Genomic DNA, 17,405 nt, shown 5'->3' with positions numbered 1-17,405 from the left:
CCAGGAGGCAGCTCTCAGGGCTCTTTTGGCAGGAGGGTGTGGAAAATGTTGGAGGGGAAGAGTGGAGCTCGGGCGGCGTGCGGCCGCGTGTGCCTCGGCGGCAGCGCGACGCCGGGCGCTCTCCATCCCTGCTCCTTCCCTCTGCTCCCAGCTTGCTTCTCTTATGGGGAAACAGGAGCTCTTGGACAGCTTTTCGTGGGCTGAGGTGGGACAGACAGACAGACTGGCTGCTTGTTGGGAAGAGCCTCGGGGTCTCCGTGTTCCTGACCGCAGTGACACGGGGCAGTGACAGCGTCGTGCCCAGCGTGGGCAGCTGCTGGCACAGGCACGGCTGGGCAGTGATCCCAGCTGAAAAGGGACCTGCTTTGTCTTTGGTGCCTGGCCCAGGAGCTTCTCTGACAGGGGTTTTCCCACCTGCTCAGCCCCTTGGTGCTCTGGGCTGGGTGACAAGGTGGGGACGGGTCACGGGCTGGGCTCCGTGGTGTTGGAGGGCTTGTCCAGCCAGAGCAGAGCCTGGATCAGGAGCGTTGTGGAGGGTCCAGTTCTTGCCCTGTGCTGTGCCTTTTCCTCGTGCACTGGTGATCCTTTTCTCCCTGTTGAGCTGAGCTGTGATGCTGGATCCTCAGAGCAGTGGCTGTGAGGGTTGCATAACCCCCATGCATGGAGCCTGCTGCAGTGAGGCAAGTCAGTAATGTCCTCTTGGATCTGAGAGGAAGAGGGATGCTATGGAAACCTAACTTGTTATTATTATATGGGAACAAAATTTATTATTTCGCTCTTGTGCCTCAGTTTGTGATTACGCCATGGAGCAATTTTTAGCCTTGGCAAGAAGGTGGTTTAGCATAAGATCAAAGATGCAGCTTAACTCAGTGTCTGCTGCAAATCCTGAGGGCGATGCTGTGTCTGAGAGAGATGGGCAAATTCTCCTTCTGCCAGCAGTGCTGATTTATGAGTCCCATCCTTCTTGACGTTGCTGTGGTGTGCAGAGTTTAGCGAGGATGTTCACCCAGACCTTGCAGAGTGTCTGTGTGCAGCCTGAGGAGGAATCAGGCTGCACTCAGGTGTGTCCTGCACACCCAAGCCTGCTTTGGGAACCTTCCAGTGCCCACAGGGCTGGGAGCAGTGCTGGGCACAGAGCACACTGCCTGCCCTGGCTCCTTGAGGCACTCTGTCTGTGCCATTTTATTTGTCTTGGCCTGGCCTTGGTGCTTCCTTGCTCTTCTTTCCCTTTTAGACAAAGCAGATTTGCTGGTGGTTTGTGTGCGCCGCGAACACCCTCTTACACAATCACCCTCGTGGCTTTCTGGGGAACAGGGAAGAGTAATTTTGGATTTAATCATGAAACTGAGGCATGGTCCATGACAGTTACCTGAACCTGAAGTGAAGCATCAGCCTCCCCAGAGGCTCCTCAGCCAGCCCTGTCCATGTTTGAGTCGCCCTGTGCCAGGGAGGGGGCTCAGCCTTGGGTTTCTGCTTTAACCAGCATGATCAAAGCAACAACAACAAAACCAATCTGTTTTACTGTAGGGAAAACATCCATGGGCTAAGGGGTGCGACTTTCTCTCTTTTAAGATGTCTTTGTCATCTCCAGGGGCATCTGCCCTGGTGGGTCTCTCGTGGTTCATTTGCCCTTTCTTGATGAGTTTTTCACTGTGTGATGTGTGGGGACTTTGGGTGTTGAACTTACACCTGGAGTTCAGGTGAATCAACACAGAGCCTGTGCTGAGGAACTTTGGAAAAACCCTGAGCCGAGGAAGATTTAAACTGACTAATTAAGAAAAGATTTCTGAGAGGAAGAATCAGTACCAGTGTCAGTCCCAGCATGTGCTTGTGTGGGGAGTAGGCAACAATTTAATACTGCATATATTTACATATGTTTACAAATATGTACATACTGACCTGGGAAGGAAATGTCTCTTGGCTGTGCATACACAAAGAAAAAGAGAAGATCCATCACAAACAAGGCCCATGGAGCCACCTCAGCCTTACTCTGAATTCTCCAAAGAAATGGAGTGTTCCAGCCTTGTTCTTGTCCCATAGATGAGGGAATGGCCAGGCTGGCTGGCTGAACCCAGCCTGGGATGTCTTACCAGCCTGTGACAGATGGAGAAATCAAACAGGGGACTTTGGGATGTGCCCTGTCCTTGTCAATGTGATGAAGAAATCAGGGGGGAAAAGTGTCACAAAAGCTGCAGGGAAGAGCTGCTTGCCAGAGAGGTGGAGTAATGAAAGAAAAGGGGTGGCTGCAGTAGAAGGGAAAATGCTGATTGTGAATCATCAACTGTCCGTGCCTTTCCTGCTGTAAAAGGTTTGAATGGCCCAGGCTGTGTATTTGTGCTGGCAGTGAGAGATCTCTGCAATCACAGCTGTGCCCTGTTTAGCTTTGCTACTATTTGGAGGATCTGTGCCAGGACTTATTGGAATCGCCCAGGCAGACGTTTAGAAGATCCTTTAAAACTGGTGGGGCTGTGGGATCAGAAACCCTCGCTTGTTCTCCAGGGAAATTGGCTTTGTTTAAACAAGGTCCACAGTGGGATGCTGAAGTGTGTGAGATGTTTTGTACAGCAGTGTTTAATGGGATCAGGAAAGGGATACCTCCCAGTAGTACTTGCAGGTATTAAATCATTAAGAAGATTAGCAGAGTTGCAAGACCTTTTGGTTTTTTTTTTCCTTTAGACAGTTTATTCCACCTAATGATGTTCTTATAAAAGGATTAGAGGCATTGGTCCTGTGAGAGAAGGGAACAGGCACTGTGGTGATCCTCCCTTTAACAGATGCCTGTCAGGACCTGTAGTGGGAAGTGAATGGAATTATCCTTCCTCTGATTCCTCACAGAAAAATCACAGAATCATGGAGTGGTGTGGGCTGGAGGGGACCTTAAAGACCACCTCATCTCAGCTGAAGGGCTGCAGAGGAGCTGCACAGGAGCTCTTTTACAGCCAGCCAGACAAGCCCAGGAGGGTCTGACCGAGCCAGAGGTCAGGGGTAGATTGTTCTTGTTGCTCTGGACAGGTGGAGATCAGTCCAGGCCAAGGAGAAGAGTTGAGCTGAGGGCAGCAGTGCAAGCAGGTTATCTCGAGGTCAGCTGCATCTTTCCAGGATAAGCTGATGACTTGGTTGAAGCATTCTTCCAGAGCTCTTTCCGGGGATCTGTCCTTTGGTGTCCACCCCATACCTCCACATACGTTGCAGAGTGGATTTCTCAGGCCCTGCTACTTGGCAGAAGCGTGGACAATAACTCATCTTGGGCAGATCATGTTATAGTTTTGGCTTCTTCTTATCTGGAGTTCAGGTTTTCAAAGGAATGGGCAGAACTGGATGTACAAGTCCTGCTGAACCCAGGAGATCCAGACCCTTCCTGGCTGTGGTGTCAGGCTCGTGTCATTCCAGCTGTGTCACTGCTGAGGAGTCACTTGTGTCACCTGGATCCTGGGACTTTGAAGGGGCTGTTGGATGTTTTAATGTACAACACGTGGGAGTGGGTGGATTCCTGGATGGGTCTGTTGGGTCAGGGTGGATCCAGAAGAGGACACTGAGCAGGCTCCTGTGCACACTGGTCCGGAGAGAACCAGAAATGTGCATCACCTGCACGTGATCTGACTTGAGAGTACTTTGGGGAGTAGATTTAGATGGGATATTGGGAAGAAATTCCTCCCTGTGAAGGTGTGGGGGCCCTGGAAGTGTCCAAGGACAAGCTGGATGGGGCTTGGAGCAGCTTGGGTTAGTGGAAGGTGTCCCTGCCCATGGCAGGGAGTGGAATTGGATGGTCTTTAAGTTCCTTTCCCACCCAGGCCATTCCAGGATTCTGTGAACTTTGGCAGGGATCAAATGGTTTTCTGTCTCCCAGACCTGTTCAGAAAATCTGCTAGAGGGGCAGCTGAGGCTCAGGCAAGCTGCTCCTTTTTCTCTGTACCTACTCTGGGGCCTCTGAACATCAGCGTTTTTGAAGCAGAAATATTCTGACTGCATCACAGAAGACTTTCTAATGCTGAAAGGAAGCAGCCCAACCACACACATTATTAATGCCAGAAACATGCAAATGGCTTTTGTACGGGAACCAGCAGCTCTATATTGGGTTCTAATTGGGTTTTGTTTTCAGAAGGAAGATATTTAAGGTTCTATACTGAACATGCTGCAAAAACATTGAGAGCTGAGCCCTCCAACCCAAACAACCACATTTGAAAAAAGCTGGGGAGCTGGAATTGGTGTCGGCACCAGCAAGGGGGGATTAGGGGAAGCCTGTCCTTTGGATTCTTCAGGCCAGCTCTGCCTGTCCCTGCCTCTGGGGTCTGCCCTGATTTACAGCACTGAGCATCAACCAGAGCTCCTGCTTAAGGAATTCCTTGAGTGTTTTTGTTCCAGTAGGGATCTGTGGGCCTGCCTATGAGTTATGGAGCCTTTGTGCTGGAGGGATGTTTACAACTAAACGGTGACTTGGAAGCTCTTTCTGCCACGGAATCCTGGAAAAGCTGTTATCTCAGGAGGAGGCTTCAGGAGGAACTTCTGCACAGAGACCACCCAGGACTCAGAGCTACCTGTCACCAGAGCCCTTCTGCTGCCCCGTGTTCCTGCAGGAGACTGAAATTTGGTATGGGTTGGGCTGAGCACCTGGAAGGGCTGGATCAGCTGTGGAACAGCAGAGATGGAGACATCCTCATCAGCAAAGTTTCTGCCTGCATGCATGGTATCTTCAGCCTGGTGGGCAGCAGAGTTCTGCCCATGTTTCTGCTGGGGGAACATCCCTCCTGAGGGCCTGCAGGATTCTTCCTGGTTCTGCTGGACTAATTTTGCTCCTTCTCTTCCTGCTGCTGGTTCAGGCTGCCGAGCGTCTCCTTCCTTCCTCCCCGGGAGCTGGGTCTGCATCCCCTGCTGTTGCTGCTCCTGCTTTCCTTCAGAGGCTTTTTGAAATTTGATTTTGAACTTCAGTTGCATTGTTATCATATTTGCATACTGCCAGTTAGTGATCACTGCACGAGGAGAGGACAATGTCCCTGTTCTGTCACCTGCCCCATGGCCAGACCAGGTGGGCCACCAGCAAACCAGTTTAACCAGCAAACCAGTTTAACCAGCAGACCTGTGGCACCACAGGAGGAAGCAGCTCCTTTTGCTGCTGTGATGGATGCTGCTTTTCAGAGGGGATGGGGAAACACCCCTTGTCCTTGTCGCTCCTGGGATTTCCTTTAGCACAAGAAAAAATTGGACACCTGGAAGAGATGTGGTCCCCACACCTGAAAGAGACCTCAGAGAAGGAGATGTCTGTCCCCATGGCAGCAGTGGGAGCCTGGTCTGTCCTGACTCTGGGGGAGGGCAGGGGAGACAGACAGGGGGATGGACTGGAGCAGAGGTGGGCAGTGGGATGGGACCGGAGCAGAGGTGGACACTGGGATGTGACCGGAGCAGAGCTGGACACTGGGATGTGGCTGGAGCAGAGGTGGGCAGTGGGATGTGACCAGAGCAGAGCTGGACACTGGGATGTAGCTGGAGCAGAGGTGGACACTGGGATGTGACCGGAGCAGAGCTGGACACTGGGATGTGGCTGGAGCAGAGGTGGGCAGTGGGATGGGACCGGAGCAGAGGTGGGCAGTGGGATGTGACCAGAGCAGAGGTGGGCAGTGGGATGTGACCAGAGCAGAGGTGGGCAGTGGGATGGGACCGGAGCAGAGCTGGACACTGGGATGTGGCTGGAGCAGAGGTGGGCAGTGGGATGTGACCAGAGCAGAAGTGGGCAGTGGGATGTGGTTGGAGCAGAGCTGGACACTGGGATGTGGCTGGAGCAGAGGTGGGCAGTGGGATGTGACCAGAGCAGAGCTGGACACTGGGATGTGACCAGAGCAGAGCTGGACACTGGGATGTGGCTGGAGCAGAGGTGGGCAGTGGGATGGGACCAGAGCAGAGCTGTGCTCCGGGTGGGAGCTGGCCCAGCGTTACATAACGCACCAGAGCCACGTTCAAGTGATTAATTTGAGGCTCTGGCAGCCGCTTCCCTGTAATAATATTTTAAACATTACTTTTCCACTGGCCCTTGCCAGCGATCGTTATTTTGCGCTGTGGAGGCTGTAAAATTTCACTTCAAGGATGGGTTTCACTCCCGTTACAGAATGTGTCTGGAATGTGCAGATGTTTCCTTCGGGGAATAGGGAGCCAATGGGCTCTAACACATCAGCCCTGCGGGGAGGACTCAACGTGCTCAGCAGCCCTATTCACAAAATCCCAAACAAACACACACACACTGAGCCCGTGGAGCTGCACCCACACTGGGCATGGAAACCCAGGGGCTGCTGGAGCTCAGGAAGGTTCCGGGCTGGGATGGGCACAGAGAGGTCCCTCAACACAGTGCCACATATTCCTGTTTTCTGGAAGAGTTGTGCAAGCTTTGGCTGGCTGGGTGCAGATAAGGTGGCTTGGAATGATGTAGTTTCTGAGGTGCCTTCCAACCCAAACCATTCCAGGGTTCTGCTGGGTTTGAACTGGAGGGATGCAGGGTTAGGTGGGATATTGGGAAGAAATCCTTGTCTCAGAGGGTGGCAGGCCCTGGCACAGGTGCCCAGAGAGGCTGAGGCTGCCCCTGGATCCCTGGCAGTGCCCAACACCAGGTGCAGGGCTTGGAGCAGCCTGGGACAGTGGAAGGTGTTGGGATTGGAACTGGATGAGCTTTAAGGTCTCTTCCAACCCAAACCATTCTGGGGTTCCATCATTAACCTCCCACAGGTATCCAAGGGATGTGCATGTCAAGGACAAAGCAGCTGCTGTGGATGTGCCAGAATTAGAGAAAATGGGAAGATGAGATATAATTGCACAAAAAAAAAAAATTAGTTTGCGTGGAGAGTGGAGAAGACTGAAAATTGCTATTTATGGAACAGTTTCAAATTAAGGAGCTTCAAATTAAGGCTGTAACCATCCCTGAGGGATATGTGGTGGGGCTGGTCCTCTTTTAATAGGATGATAGCGGAGCGTTAATTCTTTTACTTCTCTGATTTTCTCTTTCCTTATCATCATCACTGCAAAGAAGGGGAGAACAAAGCATTGGGGCATCAGGTCCTTAAAGAGGAGCCCTTGAAAGGTCAGTCATGGACACAGGGGAAGATGCAGAGGGATTTTGGAGGGCCAGGAGGGCCAGGACAAGGGGAAATGGCTTCACACCAGCACAGGGAGGGTGAGATGGGATACTGGGGAGAAATTCTTCTTGTGAGGCTGCTGGAACTCTTCCAGGGCACATGTTGCCCAGAGAAGCTGTGGATGCTCAAAACTCTGCCTCTGGCATTGTGAGAGCCTGAAAGAGAACTGGAAACCCTTACAGAAAATAGATATACAAGATAGGAAAGGGAAATGTTGGTTGTGATGAGCGTGGGCTCAGATCAGGCCCATTGAACAGTGGTAAGCAAAAGAATCTTAAGGAGAAGTTTGTGTCCAGCCAGGTTGAGAAGAGTAAAGAGTTTTTCAAGTATACTGAGAATTAAAGGAGTTAGATGATACTGGTCTGTTAATAGATGAACATGGTCAAATTATCAATGAAAATACAGAAAAGGGAGCACTGCTCACTAAATATTTCTGTTTTCTATTTGGAAAAAAGCCAGGTGATGTATTTGTATCATATGAGGATGATGAAACACTTTCCACTCCAACAGTAACCGAGGAGGATGTTAAACAGCTGCTGTTAATGTTAGACCTTCTTAAACCAGCAAGTTCAGATATTTTGCATCCAAGAATTTTAAAAGATCTGGCTGAAGAGTCCTCTGGGCTATTAATGTTCGCTTTTAATGGATTTTTGGGCCTTAGGGAGATTCCCAGGGACTGGATCAAAACAAACATGGTGCCAGTGTTAACAGAAGGTAAATGGGGAGGTACAAACATTTATCAGCCCAATGTCCTGATTTTCTGTCCCAGGATGAAACAATGCTGTGCCTAGCATGGCATTAGCTGAAAATTAAAGGGGATGGTGTAATTAGTGGCAGTCAACATGGAAAATCCACTTATGGAAAATAGATGTCCCAAACCTCTGCCTTTTAAGTAACTTTGCAGATGGAGGAGCAGAAGATGCTGACGTTGATGTAATACACATCTGATTTCTGCAAGAAGTCAGAATTTGAATTCTGAGTCAAATTTTTGAGTTTGACTCAATGTCACATGTATTTGTTAGGAATTGGAATGGAAGAAACCAACATTGCAGATGTTAAAGGGATTAAACATTGGCTTCAGAATGTTTCACAGAACGACAGACTTGACCCAAACAATTGTTTAGGTTGGAAAACACGTCAAGGCCATCCAGTTCCACCCCCCTGCCATGGGAAGGGACACTTCCCACTCCATCAGTTTGCTGCAGCCCAGACCTTTCAGTGGTTCCCAGTCTTCATGTGAGATGGGAACATCCTCTGGAAGGCTGGAGCTGCCTGCTCGGGCTCGACGCAGGAATCGTGTGTGGAACCTGATGGTTTGCAGTGTTTGTGCTGCTGGGATGAAGCACCAGGAATAAAGATCAGGACTGCAGGGAAAACAGCACAGGATTGTGCTGTGGGCCAGGGCTGGGGGTCTGAACGTGCTGCACTTTTTGCTCCCAGCCCTCCTGCTCTGGGGATTTTCTGTTGCAGGCAGTGGCTGTGAACTCAGGGCTGTGCTCAGCATCACAGAGCAGCACCAAAGTTTACTTTGGGCTATTTTTAAGCATATCAAGTACTAATATGACAACCCCAAATCCATGAGTTTTCCCTCTGGGAGGAAGAAAGTAAGTCAGGAGGCTCATCAGCTCTCCAGCACAGGCTGTGCTGCAAAATCCTGCTCAGAGTTGGTCTCCATCACTGACAATGCTCTGCCAGGCCTGGTCTGAGTGGCTCTTCCTTTCTTCTTGTCCTTTTCCCCATCAGTGTTTTCAGGGAACATCCCAGGCTGGAGCTGAAGGATGTCGGTGAGAGCCTGAAACGGGGAGTCTCTTAAATGAAATGTTGGTAAAACATATTGGAGATGAAAATCAAGTGACAGACGGGGCTAAAATAGACAGAAAACTGTTTTTCTTCAGGAACTGGAAAACTTGGAGGTGTCGGAGGGGGCTGTTAGCTGAAGGTTGAACAGATTGGGACTGTCAGCTGTGAAGGGGACAGGTTTGAGGAGCGTTGCCTGCCCTGGGAAGGGACAGTCCAGGTCTGGGGACGGGGGCAGTGGGAGGCACTGGGGCAGGTCCTGGCAGGTCTGTGTGCAGCCATCCCCATCCCTGTGCTCCACCTGCAGGCAGGTGCTATGGGCTGGAGAATTTGGGAACAGGACGTGGAGCTCAGACTTTGCAAAGGACTCAGGAGGAAAAGGTCAAAACCCTTTCATGTGGTCTGCTCAGCTTCGTGCTGCTCCAGCAGTGGGAGGGAAGTGGTGACATTCCTTCAGCCACCTCGTGCCTTTGGCCATGAGACTCTCCGTGTCCTCTGTGTGTCTCCTTCACCTGCCTTGAGAGGCTTTGCCTGGTGGCTGCTGTTTCTCCTAAATCATCAATCCTTTGTGAACTCCAGGGCTTGGAGCAACCTGAGCTAGTGGAAGGTGTCCCTGCCTGTGGCAGGAGGTGGAAGTGGGTAATCTGAAAGGTGCCACCTAAAGCATTCCAGGATTCCCTGATCCCCTGTGAGGGCTGCGTTTTGCTGCTTGTGGCTTTGTTTTCCCGTTGTTTGTGCTGCCGGTGCCTGACACGCACTGACTGTTCCTGTGTGGGAAATGGGAGACTTGTTTCCCAACTGTTTGAAGAAATCACATTTGATCTGGTACTGCCTTATCAGTCTGACATTCTCTCAGCTGGGCTGTGCTCTGAATTCAGCTCGGAAGTGGGGTGAAGGTTTTGACAGATCTTCCCCGTGTTTTGGAGGGTCAGCCAGTCCCTGGTTTGTGGCTCTCATTCTGTATCAGTGACATCCAAATTGTTCCCTGTTGCTCTAGGACACGAGAAAGCACAACACGAGCCACTGTGATGGCAAGGTAAAAAAGAAGAAGGTTTATTTTCTGACTCTAACTTTTATACTTTTTTAAAGCTGACAGTGGATTGGAGAGTGAATGGGCCACCTCTCCAAAGACATTGGACAAACCACCAGTACATCAACTTTCTCTACCCCGACAAAGGAATATAAAACAATATGTTGTTTATAAAAAATGTGTAAGAAAGTTTTCTAACAGAATGTAAACACAAAAGGCTTTAAAAAATCTTAAGAATCAGGGAAACGGTTCTCCTGTTCCTTTTGGGGTACAAAACACAGGTACCCCAGAAAGTTTCCAAGGAACAACCCAGTGAGACTTTACCAGTGATTGCAGATGGGACATGTGCTTTGGAGAAGCCTTCCTGGAGTTCTCCGTGTCCCTTGGCTGCAGCTCCCCTGTCAGCTCAGTGACACATCCCTGTGATCAGTCCAGCATTATCCTGAGCCTCCTGCATCCTATGAACCCTGCCTGGGGCTCCTTTCTTGTGGACTGCAGAATTTACAGTGCTGGGACTAAATAGCATTGGGGTTTTTACTGTTTCTCACATCCCTAGAGGACAGCTGTCCAAGGAAAAGCCTCACTTACTAAATAAATATAAATTGAGTAATAAAAAACCAGGAGGCAAAGATTATCTACGCCATTCCCTGTCCCAGTGGTGAGTTAATATCAGTAATACCTAAACATTTATTGAAAACTCTTCACTTTGTTTAAGGAAGATTAAGCACTGAGTAGCTCAGCTGTGTAATCCCTAAATTACAGCTTCCAGAGGGCTCCCTTTTTATGGTAAAATCAAATGTTCCTGGTTTCCCAAGATGCTGACTTGGGGAGGTGCTGGGTTTTCAGGAGAGCAGAGCTGGGCACTGCAGTTGCTGTGCTGGCACGCAGTGGCACAGGACGTGGAGCAGAAATGTTTTGAGGGAAGAAGTGGGCATCTGCATGGAAAGCAGTTGGCTTTGGGCTGCAGTAGGATCTGCTTGAGCTGCACCACGTGTGCTAGGAAGATACTTGAACCTCTCAGCTCTTTGGTTGCTTTGCAGACTTTCCATGAAGCAGATGAGTGTTTGCAGGGCTGACATTGGCCTGGCTGGAGCTGCAGGCAGCTCGTTTAGGTGCGGCGCTAATTACGGACATCAGCTCCGTTTGGTTTTTGGGTTGCTGCTCTCCCGAGCTGGAGCTCTCTGCTCTTCCCATCCTTGCTGTGCTCTCACAGGGCTGGGTGGTGCCTGAGGTTTCTTCCTCCATTTGTGCCACGTGAAGTCAGCCCTGGCAGCGAGGGCAGGACCGCGGCCGGTGCCAGCCCTGCTCGGTGCCAGCTCCTGCTCCCTCGGGAGGCTCAGAAGGTGGCAGGGAGCTCTCAGAACTGTGGCCACCCCTCTATCCACCTCCCTGTCCCCCTGGAGCCCCTTCCTGGCCTCCCCAAGCGTCCCTGGTGCCACCCCAGTGGTGTTGGGAATGTGGGGATGGAATTGGCTCAGGGCAAGGATAACGTGGATGAGGATGTGGATTTTGGGAGCCCCCTCGCAGCCCCCTGGGCAGGGGAGAGGGATGGAGCACACAGTGCCATGGCTGCAGGACAGCCCTGCCAGAGCATGACGTCCTGCATGAGGTCACAGGTCCCCTTTGTTCCAGGGCCTCCATCCCTGCTCGGCTCCACAGCCATATTTGGGAAAGTCTGCGGGAAGCTGCCGGCGGCAGGGCTGTGAGGAGCTGCTCCTGGAGCACAGCTGCTCTGCAGACAGCTCCCACCTGGAGGGAGGCTTCTCCTGACCTTGCTGGGGCTGCCCTGGCCGTGCTCGGAATGTTCCAGCCATGCTTGGGGTGCCCTGGCTATAGTGAGGATGCCCTGGCTGTGCCTGGGACACTCTGATCATGGCTGGGACACCCTGGCTGTGGCAGGGGTGCCACAGCTGTGGTTGCAATGCTCTGGTCATGGCTGGGACACTCTGGCAGTGGCAGGGCTGCCCTGCCTGTGCATCCTGCAGTTTTTGCAGCCTCACCTCCTCTGTTTGCCCCAGGGTGGGGCACGGGCACAGGGGCACAGGGAGTGTAGGAGGGACAGTGTCCCCTGGGCTGCCCTGAGCTCCCAGCTCCGTGTTCTCCCTGCTGCTCAGAGCACAGACTCTCACAGCCCCCTTTCCTGAGCTATGAAGAGCCTGTGGCCTCAGCCTTGGATTTGCTCCTGCACACCCAAGGGTTTTGTTGTGCTGCTGCTCAGGGAGAGACTTGAGCAGGATGAGGCAGGGCCATGAGGTGAGGGAGCAGCGTTGCTTCATCCCCCTGCTCGGGGGGCCCACAGTGATGGGGTGACCTTCTCATGGTCCTGCAGGACTGGGAGAGACACCTGGGTCTGCTCAGGTTGTCCACAGTGATGGGGTGACCTGCTCGTGGTGCTGCAAGGATGGGAGAGACACCTGGGTCTGCTTCTGGCCCTGCTGCCCTGCCAGGGCTCTGCTCTCTCCAGGACAGCACAGGGTGTACAGAACATGGCAAAGATGCTCATCTCACCTTGCATTTCATACCAACAATCAGGATTTTGCTGGAGGAAGAAAAACGTTCCAATTTTAGATGAATCTTTGTGAAAAAGGGTTTTGGGGCAAATTCCTCAGAGAGAGAGAAGGACTTGAGCCAGCATTTGATAAATTCAGAATGAACAGATGAATTGTCATCGTGCTGTGACAGCCTCGGGGATGTGAGGGTGCTCACAGCTGCCTGCCACCATGAAAGGCCCTCTTGGTGCTGGGCTGCAGCTCTTGGGGTGATGAGTGGTGGAGCTGGAATCCTTCTGCCTTGGAAAATCCGTGCTTCAGCAGGACTGAAAGCAGTAACTGGGGGTGGAGAGCTCCATGTGCCATTTCCCTCCTGTCTGTGTTGAAAGGCAGAGAAGTCCTGGTGCAGGAGAGCTGTGAGGCTGTTCCTGCCAGGCAGGGTGTCCCTGCCCCTGCTGCAGGACCACAGCCTTGCTCCCTGTGCCCTGCACACAGGAAAATCCGAGGTTTTTTCAGCTTTCCAGAGCCATTTGTGGAAATAATCTCTATCCTCACCTCTGCACACAAGCGCTGCTGCTTCTGCTGCGCTTCCTTGGAGAGGCGCAAGCCAAAAGACGAAGGAAAAAAGGAATCTGATCAGCAAAAACCTGTAATTTTTCCTGGCTCGGGCAGGCAAGAGCACGGAGAGTTTTTCCTGCTCTTTTCTAGCAAGTCTGTTCTGTGTCAGGCAGGATCAGCTCCAGGCTGCCTGTTGTTCCTGGAGACAGGCAGGTGTTGGCCGTGGCAGTGGAGGCAGCCCTGGGCTGTGCAGGGCATCCCTGGGGCAGCCGTGGGCCTGGCAGGCTCTGGAAGCTCTGGAAGCCGTGGAAGGCTCTGGAAGCTCTGGAAGCCGTGGAAGGCTCTGGAAGCCCTGGAAGCCGTGGAAGGCTCTGGAAGCCCTGGAAGCCGTGGAAGGCTCTGGAAGCTCTGGAAGCCGTGGAAGGCTCTGGAAGCTCTGGGCTTCGCCGTGTCTCACCAGCCACCCCATGTGTCCCTGTGTCACAGCGTGTGGAATGGTGCAGCCTGGCTTTTCACAGGATCCTGGGGTGGTTTGGGTTCCAAAGGACCTTAAATCCCATCCAGTGCCAGCCCTGCCATGGCAGGGACACCTCCCGCCGTGCCAGGCTGCTCCAAGCCCTGTCCTGGGGCACTGCCAGGGATCCAGGGCAGCCACGGCTGTGTGCTGGGTAAGAAATGGGAGCTGCTGGCCTTTGCTGTGTTTCCCTGGCCCCTCTGGGCCTTTGCTGCCCCACAGACACTATCAGAACCCAGCACATCCCTCTGCCTGCCTCCAGACCCTGGCAGGGGGCTCAGAGACCCTGGCACGAAGTCAAAAACATCTGCGACTTCGATTTTAGCCCATGGAAAAAGCTGCCAAATTTGTGTGAGGAATTACAAACCACAAGGGTTTGAGTAGTGTGGTAGTTGAATTAACACAGGGTGAAAAAGTAGAATTTTTGAGATTTTTAGAATGGGGTTCAAGGGGGTACAAGATGAAGGAATTTGGGCGTGTCCTAGCCTTCTTTTCTTTCTTCTTGCCCTCCGTGTCTTGCTGTGATGGTGACACTTTTCTGTTGGTTTGGGATGGGGACACACTGTCCAACACAGATGTCAGATATTGGTGCTTTGTTATAAACTGTCTGTACGTAACTTTTGATATAAAAGGTAAAACCTTTTGATATAAAAGGTAAAACCACCCAGAGGGCACCCAGACTGCCATGGCTTCTGTACCAGGCAGAGATGGCAGGTCAGAGAGAAAATATTACAGATAAGGAGAAATAAATAACCTTGAAAAATTGACTTCACCTATCCAGACCTCTCCCTTGGCTGCTGGGCTAGGGGAACAAGGAGTGACCCCAAGCCACTGTTGGGGTCTCAGCAGCTGACCTGACAAGGAGCTCAGCCTTGGTGGTGGCCTTGGCCTGGAGCTCCTGTCCTGGGCTGTGCCCCAGCCACGCGGGCTCCTCTCGCTCCGACGCTTCTCCTCTCTGGATGCTTCTCCCATTACTGTTCTGGCAGGGCTCCCTGCACCAGAGGGGCTGGGGAAGTTCTGCCCTCGCTCTGCCTCCCTCCCTTTTTGTGAAATGGAGGCAGAGCGGGCCCACAAATGACATAATGAGAGCATGACATCAGGCTTGGCAGCGGGGCTGCCCCTGCTCTGCCGAGCTCGAGATGTTCCCTGGAAGGAGGGAGCAAACAGCAGTGCCCAGAGCCAGCCTGGCACAGCGGAACAACCCCCAGGCTGGCACTCAGGGGGCTCCTGAGCATCAGCGAGGCATGGAGTGTTGGCATTGAGCCCTCCTGCTCCCTCCTGTCGCCCTCAGCGCTCTGGTTCCCTGCCTCCTCCGTGGGTGAGGAAGGAGCCAGCTCTCGGTGCCTTTTCCCCAGAATTGCCCGAGTCCCTCGGCAGCAGGTCGGGCTGGTGGTGTGTGTGCTGCACCCAGCCTCTCCCTCTCTATGAGCTGGGGATGCCAGCTCCAGGATGCTCCCAGCACCACACAGGGAGTGCTGGCAGGGCTGGGATGGAGCTGAAGGCTCCCAAGGCTCAGGCTGACGCCCTCATTGCTGAATATTCCCTTATTTCCCAAAGCTTCACCTTCCTCGCTAAGCCACCTCCCTTTTCCAGAAGTATTTGAGTGTCTCCCTTTGCTGGGCTGGGAGGTGGAACGTGGCAGTGTGGGAGCTCTCAGTGACACAGTTTGTGTCCTGTGCCTTGTGGTGACTTTTGGTGCCCCATGTCCCACGGAATGACACTGCATGGCTCCACTTTACAGCTGTGGAAACTGAGGCAGGACTGAGCAGCTGGGACTCGTGGCTGCCCTTTTCCAGGAGGCACAGCGAGTTCCTCCAGACCCCCGAGCCACAGGAAAGGACATTTTTCTTTCTCCTCGTGGGGAGGGCGTCAGGCTGTGTGTGCAGAGTGTCAAAGGAGAGCCTTGTTTGCTGCTGGCTTCAGCTCTGCTTTGAACCTGCTCCGAATTTCCTCCAGGCTGGCAGCGGGCTGGGAAAATACAGTCGTGGCAGTCTGTGGTGTTGCCAGGCTGAGCTCTGTCCCACAGTATTTCCTGGTTTGTTTTCTTCCCAGCTTGGTTCCCAGCCGCCTCTCCCATGCCAGGAAGGCATAAGATGATTTTTCATGCATGTTGGAGAGGGAGCACTGGGAGAAAGCAGCTCCCTGGAGCTCAGCTGGAGGTGGCAGGTGCTGGATCCACCACCATTCCTTATTCTCCCAGTTGTCCTGTAACCAGGAGCTCTGTTTCCCTTGCAGGAGGTCAGGGAGGCTGAAAAATGAGGGGTTTTATACCAGTTCCTCGTGGGATCATGAGGGCAAGGAAACAGCAAGGGAGTTGCCCTGGTTTGTAGGTGCCAGTAGGGAAATTGTAGGAAATAGCAAGGGAATTTTCCTGGGGGAATTGTAGGAAACAGCAAGGGAATTGTCCTGGTTTGTAGGTAAGGAATTGTAGGAAACAGCAAGGGAATTTTCCTGGTTTGTAGGTAGGGAATTGTAGGAAACAGCAAGGGAATTTTCCTGGTTTGCAGGTAGAGAATTGTAGGAAACAGCAAGGGAATTGTCCTGGTTTGCAGGTAGAGAATTGTAGGAAACAGCAAGGGAATTGTCCTGGTTTGCAGGTAGAGAATTGTAGGAAACAGCAAGGGAATTGTCCTGGTTTGTAGGTAAGGAATTGTAGGAAACAGCAAGGGAATTGTCCTGGTTTGCAGGCTCCAGGCTGGTGCCTGGCCTGGATGGAGCTCAGCAGTGTCTGTGGGCGTGGGACCCAGCTGGAGCCAAGGGCTGGGGGTCCTTGGGCAGCATCTGAGCTGCAGTGGAGTGACAGTGCCAGGGTTACTGGCAGCCTCCAGGGGTTCAGCCGTGGGGCTGAGCCCCAGCTCTGCCCTGGTGAGCATCTCTGCACGCTGGGCTGTGGCTCAGGGTGCTCGGATGGGTGAGCTCAGCCCGTCACACCTGATGGCAGCTGGGCCCTGGAGGGCGCAGGATGCCAGCCAAGGTCCTTTGTCAGCAAATAAAGGACAGCAAGGCACAGGAGCCCTCTCCAGCTGCGAGACACGACACCCCAAAGACAGGATCTGAGTGTCTGACACCTTCCCAAGCTCCCCCTGCACCTTGGAAGAGGCTCTTGGAAATGGCAGAGCCCTGTTTTTGCAGCAGCTGAATGGTTTGTTTTGGAGGTTTTGCTTGTCTGGGCGAGGAGCAGGAAGGCATCTGAGCTGAAACTCCCATTTCCTTTCCTTGGACTTGAGGTGCTGCCTAAAAACCAAATGGGCGACGTCCAGGTATTTTCAGAGAAGGGAAATATTTGTGCTGCTCTCCCTGGAGGGTGGCTGGTTGGAGCTCTGGCCCTTCTGGTGCTTCCCCACAGCAGGACAGAGGGGTTCAGTGCAGAGAGGATGCTCAGGAGAGGTGGAGCTGGGGTGTCCCCAGGGAAGCTCTGTCCTGCCTCAGCTCCTGGGTTCCAGTCCAAGCTGTCTCTGTGCTCTCCTCCAGTGGGAGCTGGGAGCAGGTTTGGGGGTGACTTTGCTGTCCCCTGGGCAGAGTGTGGCTCAGCCAGGGATGCTCTGTGCTCCTCCAGTGCTGTCCCAGCTGCTCCGGGACAGAGATCACTGCCGTGATCAGATATTTTTGTTAATGTATTCACTGAGCTGCTATTTTGCACATTTCTTGGACTTCTGTATTGGTGAACTCTTCTGAATCCACTCTCAGCTTGGCAAATAACTCCCAGACAGCAAAATCAGGGGAAAATAAACCTTTTAAAGAGGCATCCATCCCTGTCACTTATCCCCAGTTTCCTGGAATCGTATGTAATTTTCCTGCCAGTTTGGCAGAATTATTTTCATTTGGATAAATGAAGTTTAAATGTCAGATCAAACCAAGAAATAATTGATTAAGGGGTAGAAATAACAGCTGAGACAGCCAGG

At 52.4% G+C, this 17,405-nt stretch overlaps 1 protein-coding gene across 1 annotated transcript in view; it reads left to right on the top strand.

The window, feature by feature from the left end:
* PKD1 (polycystin 1, transient receptor potential channel interacting) overlaps positions 1–17,405 on the top strand; it is an 83,019-nt gene that overhangs the window by 15,081 nt on the left and 50,533 nt on the right. The gene's annotated exons all lie outside the window — the stretch shown is intronic.

Source organism: Lonchura striata, chromosome 16 (assembly GCF_046129695.1).
Source record: "Lonchura striata isolate bLonStr1 chromosome 16, bLonStr1.mat, whole genome shotgun sequence".
NCBI lineage: Eukaryota > Metazoa > Chordata > Aves > Passeriformes > Estrildidae > Lonchura > Lonchura striata.
The sequence above is the reverse complement of the archived record's forward strand: the minus strand, read 5'-3'. Positions and strand labels throughout refer to the sequence as shown.